The 19,696-nt window shown below is 41.8% G+C and overlaps 1 protein-coding gene across 2 annotated transcripts in view; it reads left to right on the top strand.

Moving 5' to 3' along the window:
* The first annotated feature begins 9,744 nt into the window (after positions 1–9,744).
* Positions 9,745–19,696, top strand: part of LOC128692558 (zinc finger protein 84-like) — a 53,947-nt gene continuing 43,995 nt past the window's right edge. For both annotated transcript variants that reach the window (XM_053781704.2, XM_053781703.2), the window contains exon 1: positions 9,745–10,368. The gene's annotated coding sequence lies outside the window, so the exon portion shown is untranslated. The remainder of the gene's footprint in view (positions 10,369–19,696) is intronic.

Genomic DNA, 19,696 nt, shown 5'->3' with positions numbered 1-19,696 from the left:
TTTTCCCTCACATTCATCCATTTGGGATCATTTTTGTTAGATCTAATTTCCCTACTCGGAACAAAAGTTGTCTGGGCAGCTAGAACTATGCTCTGAAAAACGTCATAATGGCAATCAAGACCACCTGCCTGACCCATAGTCAGGACATCCCAATTTAGCCCACCCAGGAAATTTTTGTCCCATGAAATTGGCCAAGCGAAAGTTTGGGACAGAGATTTGATTGCAGTTATCTGGGTATTTCCATGATATATTGAAACTAAGTGATTTGTGATCGCTTTCCCCAAGCTCATCATTAACCTCGAGATTATTAATGAATAATTCTTTGTTGGCAAGTACCAATTAGATTTTTTTCTCTGGTTGGTTCTGTCACAAGCTGTTTTAAAAAGCAATCCTGAACTGTATCAAGAAAGTCACTAGACTCAAGATTTCCTGTCACATTGTTCCAATCAATTTGTCTAAAGTTAAAATCTCCCATTAATACAACATTTTCATATCTAGATGCCTTATGAATTTCGTCCCATAACAGCTTACTGCTTGACCCAATGACTGGATTCAAAGCTGAGAGTTTCTAGGCGCCCTTAACACCCAAACGGATTATTTGGAAAAAAAAAAAAAAAAAAAAAAAGGTATCTTCTGACTGGATTCATAAGCTGACGGGGTTTTAGGTGGTCTTATCAAACACCCAAACAGAGTGGTAAGATTACCCCAAACACAAGCACATACAAGTAAAATAGTCCGCTTTAAGGAAGCTGTTAGTAGAATATACAGCAAAAAAAAAAAAAAATAAAATAACATGAAATCCTGTGTAGTCTGCAACCAAACAAACAAACAGGCTACTGAATGGATTACATGCACTTTCTGTGGGAAATTGACCCACACTCCTTGTGTAAATATTCAAGAATCATCTACAAGTGATATTAAACCAGGGAAGTGTTTTTGGGTGTGCCCAAATGAGACCGAACTGTGGAATAAAATCACATTGGTATTAAAACATGATAACATCAAAACGGCCTTCATAAAAAAATGACAGAATTCTATAACAGATGGGAAAATAAAAAAACCTGGGCCAGAGAAATATTGAAGATAAATTACCAAAAATAACTGATGAAGGCTCCATTGCTAGCACTAGTGCTGAAGATAGAAAGGAGACAGGAAGACACGCACTAATAGGGAATACAGTAGGGAATACGGTCACGAAAATCCAAGGCAAACAGAAACCAGGCCTATGCAAATTCTATGCACTTGGTTTCTGCAGGTATGGGATATCTGGAAAAAACAGATGGGACGTGCAACTTTGACCACCCCAGAAAATGCCGTGCACATATGAAAAGAGGAAAATGCAACCTCTCTTCCTGTAAGCTATTCAACCCTGAAATGTGTCACTCTTCAGTTCAGGAAAGACAGTGCTATGACTTATATTGCCAGGCACACCACCTCAAGGGTACAGAAAGACACAGAACCTGGGTAGCCACAGCCACTCCAGAGAGAGAGAGGATTCTTTTTTTAGCGCCAGGAAGGGAAAAAAGCTGGCAGGAAATGACAGAAATCGTACACCAACACGAATTTCTGGACTGGAATCACAGACGATGACCTCCACTCCAAAACAACAGATATTAGTGTCAAGAAAATAAGATCCCCCACCCATACAACCATTACCACCAATCCGACGACATTCATCTTTGCAAATATACAGGGTCTAAAGCCAGCAATGAACACCAAAATACTTTCCATACGTGGACTACTTATAGAGTCAAATGCAGTGTTCGTGGTTTTCACAGAGACCCACATAAAGGATCACTTGGACAATAAAATATGGATCCTGCGTTACAACCTATACAGATGTGAGAGAGTGAACAGGCAAAAAAGGGAGGGGGGGTTGGTCTGTATATCACTGAGTCACTTACATGCTCAGAAATACTAACTGCCTCAAGTGATGTAGCTGGAGTTTTAGCAGTAAAGATCGAGACCCATTGTGGTTGTAAACAAGCCTCCGGATGCAACGTCCCAACAATTCCAGGAACAACTTTTGAAAATTGACCACTGTCTTGAAAATGGGGGAGTTCAACCTAAGGCACCTAAAACGGACGAACATAGCAAATAATGTTGTTGCAGAGATAACACCAGGAGGCAGCTCAGATGAAAGCTCGCCCATACACGAACTTTTAATCTTTGCACCAAATTCTCCTTAAACCAGCAAATAATAGAGCCTGCATGACTGAAGAATACACTGGACCTCATCTTCACTAATAATGATGATCTGATACGAAATATATTAAAAATAATATACTCAGATCACAACATAATCGAGGTTCAGATATGTATGCGCGGAGCCCCAGACCGACAAAATGTGATCAGTCACGAGGGAGCCTTCACCAAATTCAACTTCAGTAACAAAAACATAATGTGGGACTAAGTAAACCAAGACCTAAATGATATAAACTGGGAAAATATCCTAAGCAACTCGGATCCTAACCTATGTCTTGAACAAATTAACTCTTTGTCACATGAGGTATGCTCAAGGCATATTCCCTTAAGGAAAAGGAGAACATATAAACTAGAAAGAGAAAGGCACTCATAAAATAAGAGAGCAGCTACAAGAGGCCAATACATCTGCAATACGTAGCGAGACACTGGTCGGATATATAGCAAACATCGAACTTAAACTCAAAGAATCTTACAGGAGTCAAGAAAAGCGGGAAGAACTAAAAGCCATAAAATGAAATTGAAAGAAACTCAAAGTATTTATTTTCTTATGTCAAGACTGTTCAACTGCCTCCCAGCATACATAAGGGGGATTACCAATAGACTCCTGGCTGTCTTTAAGAAAGCACTGGACAGGCACCTAAAGTTAGTACCTGACCAAACAGGCTGTGGTTCATACGTCAGCTTGCGTGCGGCCAGCAGTAACAGCCTGGTTGATCAGACCCTGATCTGCAATGAGGCCTGATCTCAAACCGAGCCGCTGGGGCATTGACCCCCGAAACCCTCTCCAGGAAAACTCCACGTAAATCAAAGTCGAGAACAACATCCAGTATTGGGCCCCTACTTAAACGGGATGGGTCCTACACAGATGAAAGCAAGGAAATGAGTGAGCTACTTAAGTCCCAATATGCCTCGGTTTTTAGCGAGCCGCTAACCGGACTGAGAGTTGATGATTTAAATTAATTTTTTATGAGAGAGACAGAACTTGTTAGACACACACCTATCTGATATTATCCTGACTCCAAATGACTTCGAAAAGGCGATAAATAACATGCTCATGCACTTTGTCACAGGCCCAGACTAATGGAACTCCGTGTTCATCAAGAACTGCAAGAAGCCCCTATCATGTGCTCTTAACATCCTATGGAGAGGGAGCATGGGCACTGGGGTTGTCCCACAATTACTAAAAACAAGAGACATAGCCCCACTCCAAACAGGGGGCAGTAAAGCAATAGCAAAGAATTACAGACCGATAGCACTAACGTCCCATACCATAAAAATCTTTGAAAGGGTTCTAAGAAGCAAGATCACCACCCATCTAGATACCCATCAGTTACACAACCCAAGGCAGCATGGGTTTAGAGGAGGACGCTCCTGTCTGTTCCAACTACTGGACCACTACTGCAAGGTCCTGGATGCTCTAGAAGACAAACAGAATGCTGATGTAATATACACAGACTTTGCAAAAACCTTTGACAAGTGTGACCGTGGTGTAATAGCACACAAAATGCGTGATAAAGGAATAACAGGAAAAGTTGGTAGATGGATCTATAATTTCCTAACAAACATAATACAAAGAGTAGTAGTCAACAGAGTAAGGTCTGAGGCGGCTACGGTGAAAAGCTCTGTTCCACAGGACACAGTAATCGCTCCTATCTCGTTCCTCATCCTCATATCGGATATAGACAGGGATATAAACCACAGAGCCGTGTCTTTCTTTGCAGATGACACCTGAATTTGCATGACAGTCTCCTCCATTGAAGACACTGCAAGATTGCAGGCGGACATCAACCAAATCTTTAAATGAGCTGCAGCAAACAATATGAAGGTCAATGATGAGAAAATTCAATTACTCGGATATGGAAAACGTGAGGAAATTAAAACTACATCTGACTATAAAACAAATTGCAACGAAACAATAGAGCAAAAACTAATGTCAAAGACCTGGGAGTGGTCATGTCAGAGGATCTCACCTGCTTGAAAAACGACAGGATGGATAATGAGAATCTTCAGAACTCTTGAGGACGCTTGTTCTCTCTAGGCTGGAATACTGCTGCACACTAACAGCACCTTTCAAGACAGGTGAAATTGCTGACCTAGAAAATGTACAAAGAACCTTCACATCACACATAACTGCGATGAAACACCTCAATTACTGGGAATGCTTGAAGTTCCTAAACCTGTACTCCCTAGAACGCAGGCGGGAGAGATACATGATCATATACACTTGGAAAACCCTAGAAGGATTAGTACCAAACCTGCACATGAAAATCACTCCCTACGTAAGCAAAAGACTTGGCAGACTATGCAACGTTCCCCCAATGAAAAGCAGGGGTGTCACTAGCACGTTAAGAGACCATACAATAAGTGTCAGGAGCCCGAGACTGTTCAACTGCCTCCCAGCATACATAAGGGGGATTACCAACAGACCCCTGGCAGTCTTCAAGCTGGCACTGGACAAGCATCTAAAGTCGGTTCCTGACCAGCCGGGCTGTGGCTCGTACGTTGGTTTGCGTGCAGCCAACAGTAACAGCCTGGTTGATCAGGCTCTGATCCACCAGGAGGCCTGGTCACAGACCGGGCCGCGGGGGCGTTGACCCCCGGAACTCTCTCCAGGTAAACTCCAGATGAATTTTATTGTGGGTAGCTGGCCAAGTGGCAAACGCGACGGTCTGGAGTTTTGAGATTCTCTGATAGCGGGTTCTATTCTCACCCTTGGTATGGTTTGTTTGCAATCATGTCATTACGATTTCGTGAGTCATGTTGACGGCTTTGGGGGGACTTGAGCTAGAGTTCGTCACGGCCATGCTAGCGGGAGATTCGTCTGTAAAAGCTTGCATTTGTGGTCACAGTGGTGCCTATGGTAACCTTCCTATGGTGTATAAATATACCTAGTTGGACGAATCTTATTGTGGCTAGTTGGCCCAGTGGCTAACGCGACGGTCTGGAGTTTTGAGATTATCTGATCGCTGGTTCTATCCCCGCCTGTGGTATGGCTTGTTTGCAATCGTGTCATTACGATTTCGTGAGCCAAGACTGTTCAACCGCCTCCCAGCATACTTAAGAGGGATTACCAATAGACCCCTGGCTGTCTTCAAGCAGGCACTGGACAGGCATTTAAAGTCAGTACCTGACCAACCGGGCTGTGGGTCGTACGTTGGACTGCATGCGGCTAGCAGTAACAGTCTGGTTCATCAGGCCCTGGTCCACCATGAGGGCTGGTCACAGACCGGGCCGCGGGGGCATTGGCCCCCGGAACTCTCTCCAGGTATACAGCAAACTATCACTACACCTCGGGAAAACGGAAGCCATACTCCTTGACACGAAACATAAATTGAAAAGGGTAAATAATTTTAATGTCTAGTGTAATGGGGAACCTATTATTACAGTAAATTCTCTGAAATATCTGGGAATCCTCTTTGACCCAAGCATGTCAAGAAAACTAATAGGGAACAATGTTGTAAAGAAAGCGGCTTCCCTACAGACAGGCACAGTGTAAGATAAGATAAGATAAGATTTCGTTCGGATTTTTAACCCCGGAGGGTTAGCCACCCAGGATAACCCAAGAAAGTCAGTGCGTCATCGAGGACTGTCTAACTTATTTCCATTGGGGTCCTTAATCTTGTCCCCCAGGATGCGACCCACACCAGTCGACTAACACCCAGGTACCTATTTGCTGCTAGGTGAACAGGACAACAGGTGTAAGGAAACGTGTCAAATGTTTCCACCCGCCGGGAATCGAACCCGGGCCCTCCGTGTGTGAAGCGGGAGCTTTAGCCACCAGACCACCGGGCCACCCACCATGTGTAGGTCTCATACACTGTATTATAGACTACTGCTCTTCATGGTACTCTGCCTTAACAAAAAAAAAAATGAAAGGCTACAAATCACCCAGAACAAAATGGTGAGATACATTCTGGACCTGGGTTTAAGAGAACATATAGGCCAGAATGAATTACAACAACTGGACATGCTGAATGTTGAAGGGAAAATAAGTCAACTGAAGCTAAATTACGTTTATACAATTGCTCACAATCAGTGTCCCCAATATCTTACTGCCAATTTTATTAAGGCACTCAACTCACACACTGAGGTCCGGAGTTTGAATCTCCGGTACGGCTGGGAATCATTAGGATGTGTTTCCATAAGGCACCTGCTGTCCCTGTTCACCCATCAGTTTAAAATGGGTACCTGGGTGTTAATCGACTGGTGTGGGACGCATCCTGGGGCAAAACTGACCTAATTTGCCCGAAATGCTTTGCATAATAAGCGACTTTCTATATAGTAGTATGTCATTGATGTCAGCTAGGCCTGTATACCTTGTGTATCTGGAGTTTACCTGGAGAGGGTTCCGGGGGTCAAGGCCTCCGCAGCCCGGTCTGTGACCAGGCCTCATGGTGGATCAGGGCCTGATCAACAAGGCTGTTACTGTTGGCCGCACGCAAACCGACGTACAAACCACAGCCTGGCTGGTCAGGTATTGACTTTAGGTGCTTCTCCAGTGCCTGCTTGAAGACAATCAGAACTGGTAATCCCCTTTATGTATACTGAGAGGCAGTTGAACAGTCTTGGGGCCCTGACGCTAATTGTGTTCTCTTTTATCGTTCAAGTGGCATCTCTGCTTTTCATTGGGGGGATGTTGCATCGTCTGCCGAGACTTGCTTTCATAGGGAGTGATTTTCGTTTGCAAGTTTGGTACTAATCCTTCTAGGATTTTCCAGGTGTATATAATCATGTATCTGTCCCGCCTGCGTTCTAATGAGTACAGGTTTAGGAACTTCAAACGTTCCCAGTAACTGAGGTGTTTTATCGCAGTTATGTGTGCTGTGAAGTTTCTCTGTACATTTTCTAGGTCAGCAGTTTCACTTGTCTTGAAAGGTACCGTTAGTGTGCAGCAATATTCCAACCTCGAGAGAACAAGCGACCTCAAGAGTGTCATCATGGGCTTGGCATCCCTACTTTTGAAGGTTCTCATTATCCATCCTCTCATTTTTCTAGCAAATGTGATTGTATCAATGTTATGGTCTTTGAAGGTGAGATCTACCACCATGATCATTCTCAGGTCTTTTACATTAGTTTATCGGTCTTTTGTGTGGTTGGAGTTTGTTTTATACTCCGATGCAGTTTTAATTTCCTCGTGTTTTCCATATCGGAGTAATTTAAATTTCTCATCATTGAATTTCATATTGTTTTCTGCAGCCCATTTAAAGATTTGGATGATGTCCGCCTGTAGTCTTGCGGTGTCTTCAGTGGAGGAGACTGTCATGCAAATTCGGGTGTCATTTGCAAAAAAAAGACAAGGCGCTGTGGCTAATATCTCTGTCTATGTCAGACATGAGGATGAGGAACAAGATGGGAGCGAGTACTGTGCCTTGAGGAACAGAGCATTTCACCGTAGCCGCCTCAGACTTGACTCTGTTTACTACTACTCTTTGTGTTCCATTTGATAGGAAATTATAGATCCATCTACTAACTTTTCCTGTTATTCTTTTATCACATATTTTGTGTGCTATTACACCATGGTCACACTTGTCAAAGGCTTTTGCAAAGTCTGTGTATATTACATCTCCATTTCGTTTGTCTTCTAGAGCACTTTGGACCTTGTCACAGTGGTCCAGACAGGAGCGACCTGCTGCAAACCCATGCTGCCCTTGGTTGTGTAACTGATGAGTATCTAGATGGGTAGCAATCTTGCTTCTTAGAACCCTTTCAAAGATTTTTATGATATGAGACGTTAGCACTATCGGTCTATAGTTCTTTGCTATTGCTTTATTTTCCCCTTTGTGGAGTGGGGCTATGTCTTGTTTTTAGAAGCTGTGGGACGACCCCTGTGTACATGCTCCCTCTCCATAGGATGTTAAGGGCACGTGACAGGGGCTTTCTGCAATTCTTGATGAACACAGAGTTCCATGTGTCTTGGCCTGGGATAGAGTGCATGGGCATGTCATATACCCTCTTTTCGAAGTCATTTGACGTCAGGATAATGTCAGATAGATTTGTGTCTACCAAATTCCGTGGCACTGTCATAAAAAATTCATTTTGGTCCTTGACTCTCAGTCTGGTTAACGGCTCGCTAAAAACTGAGTCATATTGGGATTTGAGTAGCTCACTCATTTCCTTGCTGTCATCTGTGTAAGACCCATCTTGTTTAAGTAGGGGCCCAATACTGGATGTTGTTCACAACTTGAATTTGGCATAAGAAAAGAAATACTTTGTTTTTTTTTTCTATTTCACTTATGGCTTTCAATTATTTCTGCATTTCTTGACTCCTGTAAGATTCCTTTACCTTTAATTCGATATTTGCTATTTCTCTGACCAGTGTCTCCCTACATATTGCAGATATATTGGCCCATTTTAGTCGCTCTGTTATTCTTTGCCTCCGCCTGTATAAGGAGCGCCTTTCTCTTTTTAGTTTACATCTCCTTTTTCTTAAAGGATTATGCCTTGAGCATACGTCGAGTACTACAGAGTTAATCTGTTCTAGACATAGGTTGGGATCTATGGTGCTTAGACCATCTTCCCAGTTTATATCATTTAGGACCTGATTTACTTGGTCTCACTTTATGTTCATGTTATTGAAGTTGAATTTGGTGAAGGCTCCCTCGTGACTGATTATATTTTGTCAGTCTGGGGCCCAGCGCATACATGTCTGAACCTTTATTAGGTTGTGATCTGAATATATTGTTGTTGATATGGTGACATTTCGTATCAGGTCATCATTGTTAGGGAAGATGAGGTCCAGTGTATTCTCTAATCATGTAGGCTCTATTATTTGTTGGTTTAAGGTGAATTTCGTGCAGAGATTTAAAAGCTCGTGTGTGCGAGTTTTCATCTGAGCTGCCTCCTGGTGTTATCACTGCAACAACATTATTTGCTATGTTCGTCCATTTTAGGTGCCTTAGGTTGAAACCCCCCAGGAGCAAGATATTGGGGGAAGGAGCTGGAAAATTTTCCAAACAGTGGTCAATTTTCAAAAGCTGTTCCTGGAATTGTTGGGACGTTGCATCCGGAGGCTTGTAAACTACCACAATAACCAAATTTTGGTTCTCGATCTTTACTGCTAAAACTTCAACTATATCATTCGAGGCATTTAGTAGTACCGAGCACATAAATGACTTTTAGAAATAAAGATATTATTATTATTATATTATTACACTTACTTGTGTAACTGTATTTATGTGTAAGTGTACCTAAATAAACTTATTTACTTATGGCAAACACCAACAAGTGTACAACACATTGAACTTATGTATAAGTGTAGCTAAATAAACTTACAAGAGTGAACTTGAGGTGAGAGGTTGGTGGAAGGTAGAGGTGTTTGCTCAGGGAGTAAGACACTTGACTCTGCCAGTGTTCAGTTCTCCTCGGCTCAACCTCATCTAAGTTGACAATTTAATGTTCCAGAGATAACTTGTTTTCTTTCTTATTGCCTAGCAATAAAATTATTATTATTATTATTATTATTATTTTTTTTGTTTGGTCAATATTTTGTGTTACTGAATGTTAGTGCTCAATAAAGCCTCAGTTGTGGTGGCCCTCAACAACTCTAACAACAACAACATCTAGTCAAGTTTATAAAAAGTATTTTATCTTATTTATTATTAATTTGGACATGATACATAGCTGTACAAAGAAATACAGTGGTTCTTGGACTTCTGCACCAGCCTTCGTCGGGTGTGGATGCCTCTCTCTCGCCTGAGTATCAATGACAAATTTCCCCCGTTCACTCTGGGACACTTGTCCTCATGTATTTTACCCGCCGGACACTCTACAGGAGGGACACCTGTTCGTCGGCTTACTTTCAGCCAGCTCAATTTTTCCGCTCTGCGGATAATTCTTTAACGGTCTTTGGTGGGAAGCCGGTTACTGTACTCAGGTGGGGGTGTGGGCGTCCCGCTGTGGGCTTGGCAAGGATGTCCACCGGATCTAATTGGAAACTTCATGTTTCTATCTCTATTTATAAAAGAACTTTTGTTCCTTTTCTCTCATCGTCCAGCCTTGGGCAACAATTTTTCCTCGCACCATCGAGAAGTCGGGCTCGATGCGGCTTATGCTGTCAGTGGCCCTCATAAACCCAACAAATAAAGAATAAGAAGAAAGATTTTCTTAGTTATTGTCAATATTTGAAGCTCTGGAGTAACTACCACTGTAACATTTATTTGTGAGGTAAGTAAGCATTCACTCATATTGTTATTTATTGCCACAATGTGATAAATTAGCGGAAATAATGATAATATTGATGCAACTGATCACTATATTACCAAGACCTCTTTAACTTTAGTAAGTTTATTGATGTTCAGTTAAACTTAAGTTCAGTGACACAAGTTCAGTTAATTACAATTATCATACATAGTAACATTGTAAATTACCCAAGATAACAAAAAAATTCAAAGTGATCTATTTTCTTGTAATATTATTGTTTGATCCATACAGGTTTAGTCCTCTACCATGAATGTTATAATAACAAAAGTTTTGATTGGTGAGAGAATCTTCCATATATAACTTTAGTTAAAGTATCTGTCAACATTCTAATATAATCTACTAGAGAAGAGTTCTTCCATATATAACATTAGTTAAAATATCTACTAACATTCTAACATAACCTTTTGGAGTAGAGTTCTTCCATATGTAACTTTAGTTAAAATATCGACCAACATAGCATAAAAGATCTTATACTGTTGTTTATGTTGCGTGATAACTCATCACTGACCTCACTAACTTACCATATGAAGAATAATATTTTGTTGGAATTATTAACCTGGAGGCTTGGTAACCTAGAAAACCCAGTAAAGTATACCTAGAGGGTTAGTAACCTAGAAAACCCAATAAAGTATACCTGGAGGGTTAGTAACCTAGAAAACCCAGTAAAGTATACCTGGAGGGTTAGTAACCTAGAAAACCCAGTAAAGTATACCTGGAGGGTTAGTAACCTAGAAAACCCAATAAAGTATACCTGGAGGGTTAGTAACTTAGAAAACCCAATAAAGTATACCTGGAGGGTTAGTAACCTAGAAAACCCAATAAAGTATACCTGGAGGTTTAGTAGCCTAGAAAACCCAATAAAGTATACCTGGAGGTTTAGTAGCCTAGAAAACCCAATAAAGTATACCTGGAGGGTTAGTAACCTAGAAAACCCAATAAAGTATACCTGGAGGGTTAGTAACCTAGAAAACCCAATAAAGTATACCTGGAGGGTTAGTAACCTAGAAAACCCAATAAAGGATACCTGGAGGGCTAGTAACCTAGAAAGCCCAATGAAGTATACTTGGAGGGTCAGTAACCTAGAAAACTCAATAAAGTATGACTGGAGGGTTAGTAACCTAGAAAACCCTGATGTTGGTGACTTTGCAATGTAGTGAAGTAGCTTGGTCCTTCATAATAACATCTTCATAAATGTTGTGATAAATGTTTGTGGTGAATGTTGCAGAACTGTTCTAATTGTCAAATGTTCATTTATATAATTGTTTCTCATACTTAAACCAGTAGGGCTCCACTAATATGGCAGGTTAGGTTCCAGGCTACTGCTAAAAAGCAGACATTGCCGGAAAGCAGAACGTCATTTTTGTTCCATTTATAAATGATATAAATGCCGGATAGCAAGTTTACACTAACATATATATTTAGTTAGTGACTCAGGAAATCGTAATGACACGATTGCAAACAAACCATACCACGGACGGGGATAGAACCCGCGATCAGAGAGTCTCAAAACCTCAGACCATCGCGTTAGCCACTGGGCCAGCTAGCCACAATAAGATTCATCCAACTAGGTATATTTCTACACCATAAGAAGGTTAGCATAGGCACCACTGGCTGGAGATTCGTCTGTAAAAACTTGCATCTGTGGTCACAATGGTGCCTATGCTAACCTTCCTATGGTGTAGAAATATACCAGTTGGATGAATCTTATTGTGGCTAGCTGGCCCAGTGGCTAACACGACAGTCTGGAGTTTTGAGACTCTCGGATCGCGGGTTCTATCCCCGCCTGTGGTATGGTTTATATTAAGTTAGTAATTGAACTAGGCATTAAAAAACAATGAAAAGTTAAATACACACACAGTACACTCATTACTTACCTTAAAGTATTTGTAGTCTTAATGAAGGGTGAGAGGTGAGTAATATTTATTGTAAGAGGTCAAGTGTGGTAGTATGGCCACCCCACCTACACGTAATATACATTTAATGGACCCTAGAGTGATAAAATGCAAATAGAGTACACTCATTACTTACCTTAACCCTTTCACTGTTGAGACCTCTGAACACAGACCTGCTCTCAGTGTTGAAAAGTGTTCAAAAAAAATTATTTTTTCTTACCAAAATCTTAAGAATATTTTTCTGAGTGTTTAAAAAAAAAATTTGCACTCAGTTCTTACTGAGATATAGCGGCATGAAGTAGACAGAAAGTGAACCACTGATGGCAACATCAGCGACTGCCACTCACTCGGTAATATTATTTTTACCTTTATTCCATTTTTTCTTTAATATTTTTAGTATTTTATTTTTTCAAGTAACTTTTGTGGCCTGTGAGACCAACATGATGCATAATATATATAGCCTCTCCTCACTTAGCGTTGTACTCGTTTAATGACGCCTCAGACTTACGACGGGCTCTCTGACCAGTATTCATACCTAAATAATGTATATTAGAGCTGATTTCCTCTATTCTGTACATTTCAATGTACAGTACACTACTGTATAAACATTTAAAAATATACCAGAAATGTTATAAATGGTGCAAAGGTGACATTAAAATAATTTCAAAGATGGTTGACACAAACACACTACCATTATAGTATGTTCCTCACTTAGTGATGAATTCGTTTAACGACGTGGTCTCAGGAACAGAACTCTGTCATTAAGTGAGGAGAGGCTGTATATATCCACTCATTGTATGTAACACAATAACTGCACAAATATTGTTATTATATTGTTTACAAAACCTGTTTGCACAAACCAACAATAAAAAAGTTGTTTATTACTATTGTTCTTTAATATATATACAGAGTCAACTGGACACATTCCTAGAACTTCTACAGCTTGTGGAAAGTTGTTGTTGTGTGTGGGTGGTTGAAGGTAGCCTTTGTTGTGGATGTGCTGAGAGCAGCATGGTTGGTGTCACATGACACATTACACAACCACCACCACCCATTACCCACACCGTCTTCCCCAACAAAAATGCTATCTTCCCCATTACCCATATGGAAATAAGTCACTTTGGCTTTTTGGGTTATTCTAGGTTGATGGTTGTCTGGGTTTTCAGCACTATTTCTGGTATCTTGGGCATTGCTTTCAGTCACAAACTCCGCAAAACCATGAAATTCATCTTCACTGGCACTTTCATCTGTGTTAGAACTATGACTTGAGAAGGGAAGGGTCCCAGTTTTATCACAAAGCATGGTAAACAAGGCCTACTGAAATGGGACTCCCACAGTGCACCACTGGCTCCCCGATTTTTTTTTATACTACGCACACTGACCATACAGACCCATTCTCTCACATGTAGGTCTACCAGCTTTATCCCTTTAGATTTGAAACCGCTAGAATTTTGGCATACTAATACGTCACCAACACTGGCTTGTAAGCCATATTATACGGCACCAACAGTGAAAGGGTTAAAATATCTGTAGTTTTAATGTAGGGCGAGAGGTGAGTAAATGAGATAAAACAAATAAATGAGAGAGAGAATAAGTAAATGAGAGAAGGCAGAGATGCAGAGAATGTAAACAAGCAGATGAACATGTCTGATTAATAATAATAATCATAATAATACAGTGGAACTTTAATTTTCGTTTGCCCTGGCTTATGTCGAATTTTGACGACTTTTTTCATCAAAATTTTGTCCCAGTTTTTGTTCATCACTTGTACTGAACATGTCCCTCTGCACTCAAACAAAGCATCCCACTAATTCTGAGTCAGTCTGTCTTTGCTTCTCGTCAATAGAGGGTGGTAGTGATGGTGGTAGAGGGTGGTAGTGATGGTGGTAGTGATGGTGGTAGAGGGTGGTAGTGATGGTGGTAGAGGGTGATAGTGATGGTGGTAGAGATAATCTCCTCCCTTTCCCCCCCTCGCCGCCTTCCATATGCCAAAAAGAGTCTTCAATAAAGGTAAAAGTGTTGTTAAATGTTTATTTATCCATTTCATTAGTCCTTTATATTTATTTCTCATTGTTTTCTGTATGTAAAACTAAAGTTATTCTCTATAAAATGTATTTTTTGTTAATACTTTTGGGTGTCTGGAATGGATTAATTGGATTTACATTATTTCTTATGGGAAATATTGCTTCGTTTTCATCGAATTTGGGTTTCATCAGACTTTCTGGAACGAATTAATGACGACTGCTGAAGTTCCACTGTAATATCTTTCTTTCTACAAGTACATGTACATGATATGCAGGCCTAGCTGACCTCAATGACATACTGATATATAGAAAGCCACTTGTTAGGCAGAGCATTTCGGGCAGATTAGGTCAGTTTTGTCTCAGGATGTGACCCACACCAGTCGACTAACACCCAGGTACCCATTTTACTGATTGATGAACATAGACAACTGGTGTAAGGAAACACGCTCAATGTTTTTACCCTTCGAACCCAGACACTCACAGTGTGAAGCAAGAGGTTTAGCCACCACCAGGCCACAGGGCTAAAGCTTATACCATAATACAAACACCTTACACTGTGTACAAGTTATCTTCATGTCGGTACAGTACAATAAATAAAGAGCAAGACTCATTATCATGGAACACACTATTTTTAAAAGGAATGCCACTCTGAGTGAAGGCATATGAAAGAAAGAAATTTTCTACAGTTACCCCCAGTAATATTGTGTATGCATTTTCTTTCGTGTTGAACTATAGAAAACGTTATTCTTTCCGACACTGCTACAAGACGACTGGAAAAGTATCTCGTATTTATGTTAATTTATTCTACTCTCAGGTGTATTTATCGTGTCTATATGTTACGTAGCCCGTTTATTACATAATTCTGAAAAAATATCATAGAAGAAAGAAACCCAAAATATTTTTTTTTTGTTAGACCAAATCAAAATCGAGAACAATATCCAGTATTGGGCCTCTCCTTAGACGAGATGGGTCCTATACAGATGACAGCAAGGAGATGAGTGAGCTACTCAAGTTCCAATACAAAATGTTTTTTAGCGAGACGCTAACCAGACTGAGAGTTGATGACATAAATGAATTTTTTATGAGAGACAAAGAATTTGGTAGACTCGAACGTGTCAGATATTATCCTGATGCCAAATGACTTTAAAAAGGTAATAAATGACATGCCCATGCACTCTGCCCCAGGCCCAGACTCATGGAACTATGTTCATCAAGAACTGCAAAAAGCCCCTATCATGTGCTTTTAACATCCTATGGAAAGAGAGCGTGGACACAGGGGTCATCCCACATCTGCTAAAAGCAACAGACATAGCCAAACTCCACAAAGGGGGCAGTAAAGCAGTAGCAAAGATCTACAGACCAGTAGTGCTAATGTCCCATATCATTAAAATCTTTGAAAGAGTTCTAAGAAGCAAGATTGCCATCCATCTAGATACCCATCAGTTACACAGCCCAGGGCAACATTTGTTTAGAACAGGTTGCTCCTGTTTGTCCCAACTACCGGACCACTATGACAAGGTCCTGGATGCTCTAGAAGACAAACAAAATGCAAATGTAGTATACACAGATTTTGCAAAAGCCTTCAACAAGTGTGACCATTGTGTAATAGCACACAAAATGCATGTTAAAGGAATAATAGGAAAAGTTGGTAGATAGATCTATAATTTCCTAGCAAATAGAACACAAAGAGTAGTAGTAAACAGAGTAAAGTCTGAGGTGGCTACAGTGAAAAGCTCTGTTCCTCGAGGCACAGTGCTTGCTCCCGTCCTGTTCCTCATCCTCATATCTGATATAGACAGGGATATAAGCCACAACACCATGTCTTCCTTTGCAGATAACACCCGAATTTGAATGACAGTGTCCTCCATTGAAGACTGCAAGACTCCAGGCTGCAGAAAACAATATGAAGTTCAGCAATGAGAAATTTCTATTACTCCGATATGGAAAACACGAGGAAATTAAAAATGTATCAGAGTACAAACACAATAGAGTGAAAAGCTAATCTAAAAGACCTGGGAGTGATCATGTCAGAGACTCTCACCTTCGAAGATCATAACAGTGTATCAATAGCATCTGCTAGAAAAATGAGATGATGGATAATGAGAAGCTTCAAAACTAGGGATTCTAAGCCTATGATGAGACTCTTCAGGTCACTTCTATCTAGGCTAGAATATTGCTGCACACTAAGAGCACCTTTCAGGGCAGGTGAAATTGGTGACCTAGAAAGTGTACAGAGAACCTTCACTGCACGCATAACTGCGACAAAACACCTCAATTACTGGGAACTCTTGAAGTTCCTCAACCTGTACTTCATAGAATGCAGGCGGGAGAGATACGTGATTATATACACTTGGAAAACCCTAGAGGAATTAGTACCAAACTTGCACATGAAAATCACTCCCTTTGAAAGCAAAAGACTGCAGACAATGCAACATCCCCCTAATGAAAAGCAGGGGTGCCACTAGTATGACAGACAACACAATAAGTGTTAGGGGCCCAAGACTGTTTAACAGTCTTGGGCCTCCCATCATACATAAAGGGGATTTCTAATGGACTCCTGGCTGTCTTCAAGAAGGCACTGAACTGGCACCTATAGTCAGTACCTGACCAGCTGAGCTGTGGTTCAGTCATTGGGTTGTGTGCGGCCAACAGTATCAGCCTGGTTGATCCACCATGAAGCCTGGTCACAGACTGGGCCATGGGGGTGTTGACCCCCAAAACTCTCTCCAGGTATACTCCAGGTAGATGAATTCATGAAAATGTTTATATTAATGTAATACAGTGGACCCCCGCATAACGATATTATTTCAATCCAGAAGTCTGTTTGGGTGCCGTTATAGACCGAATTTGTTCCCATAAGAAATATTGTGAATTAGATTAGTCCATTTCAGACCCCTAAAAATACACCTACAAAAGCACTTACAAAAATAAACTTACATAATTGGTCGAGTTGGGAGCTGATCGTTATCCGGGGGTCCACTGTATATGATATTTGATGTCCCTAAGGGTATAATTGCGTATTATTATTTTCATTATTAATATAGCATCTTTAAGACTAATAACATGTAGGCAGCCTGTACTGTCTGCATAGACAGCCTATGCTGTCTGCCAGCTGAGCTCATATTTTGTGCCATGCTTGTGCTGCCACCTAAAGGCCTATGCCACTTCAGTATGCCCAGACCTGCCTGTGTCTCACTCTGGCAGCTCACTTCACTCAATCAACAGGTCTACTCCCTCTCTCCCTCGCTGGACATGGCCCTCCCGGGCCATGGGCACAAACACACTGCCTGTGTACCTGGATATCGCAAATAAAGTGAGAAGCCTCCGAAGCCTTATCATTGAACCCCGCTCTGCAGGAATGGCCCAATAAACCTGTAAACATTGGTGACAGCGGTGGTCGCAGCAATTGTGTTTGCCCCGAGGAGGGAAGGAAGAGGAATGAAGTTGTCTTCACTTCATCACCCCACACAAGAAGCATCCGTCTCTCAATGAGTTATCCTGATGTCGTGTCAGCACGTTTCAGCATCTAGACACAGGTACACGCAGGATCTATTCGTAATTTGTCGAATTTCTTCGAGAAATTAAGTGTTCAGCATCACTTGTATGTTGCTGCTGTTGTTTTTCAGCTAAGCACGGCTATTTCAGAAAGTCAGAGGTGAGTTTTTGGTGATTTCTGCATCCAGTATGAGTATCTCACCGTGTTGTGCATGGGAGAGGAGGAAGTGGCCAGATCCTCCCTCGCCATACACTGACCCATGCTCATACCATACACCACCATGCCATCACTCCCTCTGCTTTGTTTTCTGCTGTTTTCCATGTGAATTCATTGCCAGGGCTGTGTATCCGAGTGCCTGAGGCCACTCGAAGCCACGTGGATCACCAAGCCACGTGGATCACCAAGTCACATGGATCACCAAGCCACATGGATCACCAAGCCACATGGATCAGCAATCCAGGTAGATCACAAACCCATGTGGATCACAATGCCACGTGGATCTACAAGCCATGTGGGTTACCAAGCCAGATGTCCCAAGCCACATGCTCTGGTCTGCTGCCGCATCACTCCACTGACTTCACCACACGACGTCACCCACGATGCTGCCCAACTTCACAACGTCACCCACGATGCTGCCCAACTTCGCGATATCTGCCTGATGTCACCTTGCGATGTCGCTCCATGACATCCCTCATGACATCACTCCAGGACGTCACCTCGACACATCTGCTGACGTCACCTCGCGACGTCTGCTGACGTCACCTTGTGATGTCACCCCATGACATTACCTCACGACGTCACGCCTGATCGACTGTTAGTTTCACAGTGAGCAATATGCTGTATTGTCGAGAAGATATACGTCATGTGTTAATTCCTTTCAGTGTTCTCATATGTTCGTCTATAGCTTAGTGTCGATGTTTGTACAGAAAAGCGTCATTTGCTAGTAAGCCCTGCTGTACCGCATGTGCACTGTGGGTGTGCACAGTTTCCCGTGTGTCCTGTGAGGTCTTGAGTCCAGCTGTGTGTGGACCACAGGTCTGCGCCCCGACCACTGTGTAGCACCTTGTGTTACTTGTCACCCGGTGTGACCTGCACGTTTGACAGCTGATATTAGTCAGCCCTGAGCATCTGAGCCTCTTGTACAGAAAGCTTTTTATGTTCGCCGCTCACATACTGCAAACTTGGTTCGTATAAATACATCTTGCATATTACTGGCACCAGCAAGAGAAAGGTAAAGTGGAAATCAGTTTTCTTCCGTGGCATACAGAGTGTAGTAGGATACAGACAGGATGTCAGCACAGCATATCTGTGGGACATGTAAAAAAATCCTTGGAAGGAAATCCAGAATCACATGCAACCTATGCTCTTCCAAACACCATATCTCTTGTACTAGACTAAATACAGCCTCAAAAAATTACCTCGAACTAGCAAGGTGCTTCTGGTTGTGCAATAAAGATGTAGAACTTTGGGCAGGTATCAGAAAGGTACTAAGGAGAGTAATAAATGATAAAAATAATCAAGAAAACAAGGATGACCTCTTGGATAGTCTACCAAAAATATATAAAACATGGGAGCAAGAGATAGTGTATCAAAAAATGCAGAATGTCCATACCACAACAGATGACTCGAAACTATCTAGTCACCCACATGGTGCTAAGCCAGACCCATCCCCAGGCTCCCCCAGTCATAGCACTAATACCCACAGTGCTGGTGCTGGCCCAGGCTCCCCCAGTCATAGCACTAATATCCACAGTGCTGGTGCTGGCTCAGGCTCCCCCAGCCATAGCACTAATACCCACAGCGCTGGTGCTGGCCCAGGCCCAGCCGCCGACCCAGACCCAGCCCCAGCCCCCAGCCCAGTGCTGACCCAGACCCAGCCC

The sequence above is a fragment of the Cherax quadricarinatus genome, unplaced genomic scaffold (assembly GCF_038502225.1).
Source record: "Cherax quadricarinatus isolate ZL_2023a unplaced genomic scaffold, ASM3850222v1 Contig913, whole genome shotgun sequence".
Taxonomy (NCBI): Eukaryota; Metazoa; Arthropoda; class Malacostraca; order Decapoda; family Parastacidae; genus Cherax; species Cherax quadricarinatus.
This window is presented reverse-complemented; position numbering and strand designations above follow the sequence as displayed.